Here is an 8,783-nt window from a genome sequence, read left to right as displayed (position 1 = left end):
TAAGTTAATAAAATAAATTAGGGCACAATTTTACAATAATTTTATATTAGATTGATGTTTTTTTTTTTTTTTTTTTTCAGGGCTGATACAGATACAAATTATTGGTAGTCAAGGAGGTTGATATCCAATATTTTGAGCCAATATTAATTTTCACTGAATGGTACAATATTGAAATAAAACAACAACAACTCCAAGTCACTCGTAACTTTGTTGTTTTTAATCTTAATAAATAGACATCTTTTGTTTGAAAATTCTAACACAAAATTTAGGCACCTCACAAGGTCATTAGGATGCCTTAAAAAAATAACATAAAAATGTATACACTGTTATGGCAAATTATACATACTATATCGCACTTTTGCTAAACAATGCAGCATTCCCAGGAAGAAAAAAAAAATACACCATCTTTACAATTGACAGTTATTCGTCACCCCCACAACCACCACCCAAAAAAAAAAAAAAAAAAATCCACACAAACACACAAAAGACCTTTTGACAGTGTCGTTTGCGCCTCCATTCCATTGCAGGCGCACGTACGCGCACGCGCACAATGCCGGCACTTTATTTAGCACAAACTAACAAATTCTTCTATCTGACGTGTGGACGGAGAGCTTCTAGCTTGTGTAAACAAGCTAGCCGAAGAGCTCTTAACCAAACAAAGATCCCAAACAAAGATTGGAGAAGAAGAAGAAGAAGAAAGTGTGGTGAGGACGAGGATGAGGATGAGGAGGAGGAGGAGGAGGAGGAGGAGGAGGAGGAGGAGGAGGAGGAGGGTGCGCGCGCACCACGAGAGGGGAGGAGCTGCTCGATAAGCGCGTGCATTTACTTAACGTGACTTCTCGGCTTGCGCCAAAGCAAACACGCTGCACGCACACGCAGGCTGCGGGTTCGAAAGACGCTCGGCTGAGGAGTGCGTGGAAATTTGTCACTTTTGCAACTCAGCTCCCCACGGACACGCCGCGGCCGCAGCCGTCGTTGTTATTGTTGTTTGTTCAAGCTCCTTCTTCTTTTTTTTTGTTGTTGTTGCACATGGATAATCGGATTTGCTCCCCACGACCTCTTCGCACTCAGTGATGGTAAGCGCCCCAAATGTCTTATTCGACTTTTTCGTCAAGTGTGGACTCAGTCGTGGGATGTGAAAGCGATTTCATATTTCTACTTTTGAGTCACACCTCCAATTTGTCGTAATTAACATGCAATCTGTTTACCTGTGTGTGGAATTTTACTCATTTTTTATGCAAACGACACCAATTATTATTATTATTATTATTATTATTATTATTCGTACATGTGAAATTTGTTTCATGAAACACTTTTCGTGTACTGTAATGGCATCATTAATATTAATGTAAATCTGAATGTTCAAAAAAGATACATTTTTTTCCCAACTATGAATGAATGAATTAAATCGTTTTTTTTAATTGCCTGCATGGGGCAAAAAAAAAAAAAAGTTTATAACTTTATGCGTCAAAACGTTGCATATAGCAGCCACTTACTATCTATTTCCATAGTTTAATTTGTTTTTAACAATCCACTGACCTAACTGAAAATATGTCAACGTTTTGTATTTACATTTTAATGCTTCTTCGGGTCGCCTCGAAAAGAATAGAAAGAAATGAATGAATTGTAATTTTAATATAAATGATTTATGTTCACATGAATTCATTTAATCTTGTGCTCCTCCGACTTGCGCACGTACACACACACGCACCTACGTATTTTTTTCTGTTTAGTTTGGATAAAGTGCAGACCCACCCTAATAATTCTGTCAGCATCAGGTGTGTGTAAACTAAGGCCCGTGGGCTACGTACGACCCACCACAGCATCCTGGCCTCCAACAATATTTGACCCATAAATTTGCTTTTTTTGTGTGTGAGTGCAATAGAGCAACATTTGGCCACACACACACACACACACACACGCGCACGACACCCCTCAGCCACCTCGCACGTGGGGACCCTCATCAACTGGATGAGGGGAGCCTCACTAAGCATTTTCATATCACGACTCCGCGGCAGCTTACTTGCCGTGTTGTGACAACCATGACAATAATAATCCGTCTGCATTCACTGACGGACGGCACGCAAATCCCTACATTTAATATTACACATGTTCAGATTGTATTTTTTTTTTTTTTTGTATGTCTTCTTTTCAGTGTCTTTAATCTGCACTGAAATGTGTTGTCAACGGGTACGAGTTGATCATCCGTCCATGATTGATCTTATAAGGAGAATAGTGCTCAATATTGATTGGAGCTTTTGATATGTTTATTAATTCGGTGGTCTTTTTTTTTTAGTGATTGGGGTTGTATTAGTAGTTTGATTGCCTTATTTTACTGCACGTGAGAGATGTTTTATTATTAGGAATATATATATATTTTTTCATGGGAGCTTTGATAGAAGAGTGCGTTTTTTCCCGAAAATGAGATGCTAACCTTTTTACTTAAAAGCACCGTTTTTTAAGACAACTCCAGTATTGATATTCCATGTTAAGCAACAAAAAGCATGCATCTCCAAATTGTTTATATATATTGAAAAAATATATATATATTGGATTTAAAAACAAACAAACTCACAAACAAGTTTTTTTTGTTATTAACTCATTCACTGCCATTGACGCCTATAAACGTCAAACATTCATTTGAACTATTTCTTTTAGTTTAACATTTTTTCCCACTTTTGTTAACAAGAGTATGAAAACCTATACATTTTTTAAAATATTTTTTTTAAAGAAGAAAAGAAAAGATTATAAAAAATTAGGGGCATCAGGCGATTACAATTTTTAATTGTAATTAATCACATGACTTCAATAGTTAACTCACAATTAATCACACATTTTATATCTGTTCTAAATGTACTATAATTGTTTTTCTAGGTTTCCATACTCTTGTTAACAAAAGTGGAAAAAAAAGTTTTAAACTCATATGAATAGTTCAAATGAATTTTTGACGTTTATAGCCGTCAATGGCAGCCAATGAGTTGAATATTGTTTCAAAATGGAGCAATTATGGAACGGCGTTTGAACATTTGCAGTATTGAATATCCTTTATATACTCTGAATGTTTTTCCCTCTACCGTATATTTCTGCACAACTTTAAAACGAGTTGACATTTGTGCACTTCCACTACCGATATAATGAAACACGAGATGTTAAGCAGTACAATATCTAATGTCGCTCTAATAGTATTAGTAGCAAGCAGTTTCGCCTCACGAGAAACACACTCACTAAATCGCGCGCATGATGTCAGACGGTAGCGGGGGGGGGGGGGATTTGCTTGTAAGGCGCAGTTGTCCTGCTAGTGCCCGGAATTGTTTTACTAGCGCGTACAAAGAGTGTACTAGTGCACGGAGCCTCAACTAATGCTCTAGCGGCTTTCCATAAGCAGTTGTGGTATCGCATTCATCTCGCTGTGACAGATGCTCAAACATATTAAATCTCACGCGCACACACAAATGGTAGTGGTGTGTGTGCGTGTGTGTGTGTGCGTGTGTGTTTGGGGTGTAAGGTGTGCAAATACCGAAGGTGTTAGTACGCCGGCCGCTGTTTGATTTAGCGCTGTGGTTTGTCTCCTAATAACATCAGGCCTCAAGTTTATGGACTCTGCAGCGGGACCCCCCCCCCACCCCCGAAAACCCTCCGTAACCCTTCACGGTTCTTATTACCAGCCCTAATAAATTGTGAATAAGCCCCGAAAAAGTCTGAGAATTCCCCATCCTGTAAGGCATCCCGATCCCGTCACCCCCCCGGCCCCTTTAGCACCCCCTCCCCCAAGAAAACACAAATTAATTCCAAAGCCCCTGTAAGCCAACCCTTTGTGGAATGATAAATATTTTCACAGGGAGCTCGCTCTTCCTCATTTCTTTTACATCTCACTTTGCAAAAGTGACTCGCTGCATGGAATCGGCGTGACTCGTTGCTGCGTATCGCGCGTTGCCGGCTCCCGAGTCGCTATTCGCCGCTACCTTGACTTATGAGATCGCGACGGGCAGCGAAAAAAGCGGCCCAGCGTGAGATATGGAGACATTTTGCTTACGACGGTCTGGCCAACAAAAAGTTGCTACCTGCGAAGCTTAATGTTTCTTCCTCGACTTGTCTTGAGTGATGAGCGTGGTCATGGAATGAGTTAAGCTCTTAAGTCAAGGCAGGGCTGCAGTCAAGTCCATCTTTATTGAGTCCGAGTCAAGTACGAGTCACAAAGGTACGAGTCCAAGTCCAGGTGAGATAGGGCTGCTCAATTTTAAAGAAAATTTTTCATCATGAATAATTTGGTAATAATTGAAATCACGATCAATGGTTTCTTGGCGCAAATCAAGAAAATGTTTAAATGTAAAAAAATATTAAGGCAAATAACTTTCTTAAACAAAATTTATTCAATTAGTTATTTTAAAATAAAAAAGTGCAAATTTATACATTTAAACAACTAAAAATTTGTTTAGATAATTATTTTTTTAAATTTATGATCATGCCCATTTTGTTATTGTGGAGAGTAATAATTGAAATTGTAGTTGAATTTCGATTAATTGCAAAGCCCTAAGATGAGAGCAAGAGTGAACCTTAAAACAGAAAAATACTATTTTACGACTACAAAATTTGACAAATTTGCTCTCCAAAATTGCCATTGTCCCCAAAATGTATTTATACGTTTAATAAATAATAATAATATTTTTTTATGCTAGAACATACAGAAGGCTTTGATGCACCCGCTGACCTGACCTGAAGAGGTTGCTTAAAGCAATGGTAGTTATTGTAAAAAAAAAAAAAAGGCCAGCTGGTGGCAGCAGAGTATAAGAGATCAACCAGAGGGGCCATGTTGCAACAAGCTCTTTTCCCCAGTGTTTTCAACCGGTTTGTGAATAATGATGAAACTTAGCTACATTCTAATGCAAATTGCTGCAAAACGGAAACAGGTAGAAATATCCTTTTTTTTCCTGATGAAAGTAGAGACTCTAATCTTTCTTTTAGTAGGTTCCATGTGTTTATAGCAGAAGAACACAATATTCTGTGGGCCTTGCAAAATCAGTTAAAATCCAGTAAAGCAGCCGGGAGCGAAGGGGGTTGCTTCAGTGAAAATGGCTGGGAGCGAATGATTTAAATGCCTCCTTAAAGAATCCTGGTGGGCGGCTGCTTACCTTTTTTTGTGCTGTTGCAAATGTGGAACAAACGTGTTGCCATATGTGTCAGAAATTGTCTTCTTTATAGAGAACCTGCAGCTTGCTTCATGTTTGTTTGTTTTTTCGAAGATGTCGTTGTGCCAGACGGCAGTTCTGGTTGGTAAAAGCAAATTTTGACATGACTGGAAGAAGAAGACTGCGTGTTTGGCGCTCGCGAACCAATCAGATGGCTTCCTGCCTGCTAGCCGTTGTTACCGGGTGGCCAATGTCAATGCCGGTCTGTTTTGATGGTCTGAAAAACTTGATTTCAAGTTTCTTTTGAAGGAGGACTTTAAATTTCAGAACGAAAAACATAGCTGGACTTGGTTGAGCCGATGAAAATATTTAGCGAAATACTGTCGTTTTGGAACACGCGTAGTGCATAGAGAGCAATTCCCAACACAGCCCGGGTGTGTTAAAGAACAGTTCACAGACGGTCCGACAGCTCCGGCTTTAAGCGTGTGAAACGCGTCGTAAAGAGAGATCAGATGTCAGCCGCAGTGCACTTTGATTCATGTCTTGTATTAAAGTAAGCAGGTTTGATTCTGTAAAAGTGGTCAATGATACACAGCCATTGGAGTTAAGATAATATTTTGGGAAAGCGTGACGGGCGCTGCTGGTTTTTCAATTCTGTAGCCGTTTCTCAGTTAGCGTCGCTAGGCACTTGCTACCTTTGCCAAGGAGTCAGTATTAAAGGTGCGTATAGTTTGTTAGCAGGATTATACGCACACAATAATTTCCACCAGATTGTATTTTCAGTGAAATATTATCCATCTCTGTTTCAGTAAAAGCAAACAGGTGTTCAGAATGTAGCACTCTACTGTAATCATCAAATTAACTCATTCACTGCCATTGACAGCTATAGACTTTAAAAAAAAATCATTTTAACTATTTCTATTAGTTGAATTTTTTTTTCCATTTTTGTTAAAATGAGTATGAAAACCTAGATTTTTTTTGTACATTTAGAACAGATATAACATTTGTGATTAATCATGAGTTAACAGTGAAGTCATGCGATTAATTATGAATAAACATTTTAATCGCCTGATGCTCCTAATTTTTTATAATCTTTTTTTTTAAACAAAAAAAGCAAAAAAAAATTGTTTAATTTTTAATCATCTTTTCTTTTCTTTTTTTTTTTAAGATTATTCAAAATTAGGGGTGCCAGGCGATTACAATTTTTAATCGTAATTAATCGCATGATTTCACTAGTTAAATCATGATTAATCACAAATGTTATATCTGTTCTAATACAATAAAAAAATTCTAGGTTTTCATACTCTTGTTAGCAAAAGTGGGAAAAAATGTTAAACTAATAGAAATAGTTCAAATGAATTTTTGACGTCTATAGCCGCCAATGGCAGTGAATGAGTTCATCTCAGCCAATCAGCGAAATAATACAACCACGTAATAAATACAAAAATGGAATGCCCACTTGTGAAAAACTCATATATTTAATTAATTTAATTATTAATAATTAATTAAAAAGTTAACCCAAAACATAGCTGTATTACAAAAGGTTAAAGAATCACTTTATAAGAACGCTTTGCTCTTGTATAACTTTCATATCTGACGTGTTACATTGAAGTGTGGCGGTGATACAGGGACCCGAACCCAATTGTTATACAATTAAACAGAGGTGGCAAATCCAGGTCCAGAAAGTAAAAAACCTGCCACAGTTTGACTTTAGCCCTTGATGCTAGCTAGCTAGCTCCCATGGTGCTCGTTTACCTGCTAGGGAGCTAGCTAGCTAGCATCAGGGGCTAAAGTCAAACTGTGGCAGGGTTTTTACTTTCTGGACCTGGATTTGCCACCTCTGCAATGAAAATCCATAAATTATAATAAATTGGCGGAATACAATTGCCTTAAAATAATGTATTAAGCTCAACACCAGACTTCAGACATCCTGTATAATAGCGCATGCTTTGACGTTGACAAAACAAGTAAACCTCTGAAAATTGATTGCGAAATAAGCACCTTGAGAATGTTGCCCCCACCAACATGGCTGCCACAGCACATGGCGTATCTGCCTTGTGTTCATATCTGTGGCGCTCACAGCAATAGACAACAGACGAAGACAGCAGGAAAAGAACGCGTGTGCTTCAGTACCGCCAACAAGCTTGAAGATTTAAGAGCCATAAAACAGAATGAAGTCCAAAAAGTGTCAAACTCATTCCTTCCTTCCTAATCACTATACTCATAAAGGGATTTGTCATTTGCATACAATGGACTATATTGTAAAAAATTGTCAAATATTAAAAAAAAAATAATGTTACAAGATACTGTATCATGCTGCTTTAAATATATTTTTTTAATTTATTTAAAAAGTGGAATGTTGACAAACAGTGCTGTCATCAGACAACAGCTGTCCCTCCGATCTATGACGCCACACACGTCGCAGCACCGCCATTGCTAACACAACCCCCCCCCCCCCACCACCACCACCACCGCCCCCGCCCCTCCCCATACACATGCACAGATAATAATCTTTACTTTCCACTGAAATGTAAGAAGAGGCTGCGGCCGTGGCACTATTTTGTTAGCTGTCTGAATTTTGCTTCAGCGTTTTTCCACCGTTTTTCCAACTTGGATTTTATAGCCTCTCCCTTATGCATGTACGCACGTATAATTATCAAATGTTGCTACAGCATTTTTCTCTGGTGATAAATTATTGGGGAACTTTATGTGTGATATCGTGTGCATAAAAGTAATTCCAATTGGATTTCTTGATGGGTCAGTACTTTACAGCTCCACTAGGCGGTGCTCTTCAAATGAACGCGCATCAATTCGAAGTATAGAAAAATAAAAGTTGCATTTTAAATACAAATGATATGTGGTGTTATTGATTATACACACATTTTGAAAATGGGTGTTTTATCACATTTTGTTGATCAGGAAAATTGATGAATCAATTCATTGTTGAAGATTATTCTGTACTATGTAGAAAATTTAAGCATAATGTATTGTATTAACAACTAAAGCTTTTTCACATTATTATTATTTTAAGCTATTTTAAGGCTTAAACTAATAAACAAAGGGTTTTCTTAATTAATAGTATAATATCCCCCTTTTTTTTTTTTACCTTACTGTCACGATTTGAATAATTTTATTTTCTTATGTTGATTTTGCTTCAACATTCCAAAATGACTTCGGCAATTATGCTGTGAATTTTTTTAATTTATTCTATCATTCTAAATTTGAAAAAAAATAATTTTTTATATGATCCCATCCGATTGATCTGATTGATCTTGTGTGAAAACAACGTGGATTTGCTTTGTGTGTGAACGGTTCTGCACAAATTACTGTAACTTGCATTGCGTATAATTATGGAGGACCAAAACTGCCAATATAAAAAAATAAATAAAAAATGAGGAAATAAATAAATAAATATAAAAACGTAAAAAAATATAATTAAAAAATTAAATATACATGGAAATAGAAATAACTATATCTCTCTCTCTTTATATATATATATATATATATATATATATATATATATATATATATATATATATATATATATATATGTATATATATATATATATATATATATGTATATATATATATATATGTATATATATATATATATATATATATATATATATATATATATATATATATATATATATATAT

At 36.5% G+C, this 8,783-nt stretch overlaps 1 protein-coding gene across 1 annotated transcript in view; it reads left to right on the top strand.

Moving 5' to 3' along the window:
• Window positions 1–791: 791 nt before the first annotated feature.
• eya2 (EYA transcriptional coactivator and phosphatase 2) overlaps window positions 792–8,783 on the top strand; it is a 29,125-nt gene continuing 21,133 nt past the window's right edge. The window contains exon 1 of the mRNA XM_086086856.1: window positions 792–1,076. The gene's annotated coding sequence lies outside the window, so the exon portion shown is untranslated. The remainder of the gene's footprint in view (window positions 1,077–8,783) is intronic.

Source organism: Leptonotus elevatus, chromosome 10 (assembly GCF_054856555.1).
Source record: "Leptonotus elevatus isolate MCC_2025b chromosome 10, RoL_Lele_1.0, whole genome shotgun sequence".
Classification (NCBI taxonomy): domain Eukaryota; kingdom Metazoa; phylum Chordata; class Actinopteri; order Syngnathiformes; family Syngnathidae; genus Leptonotus; species Leptonotus elevatus.
Note: the sequence above shows the minus strand (reverse complement) of the source record. Positions and strands in the feature narration are given on the sequence as shown.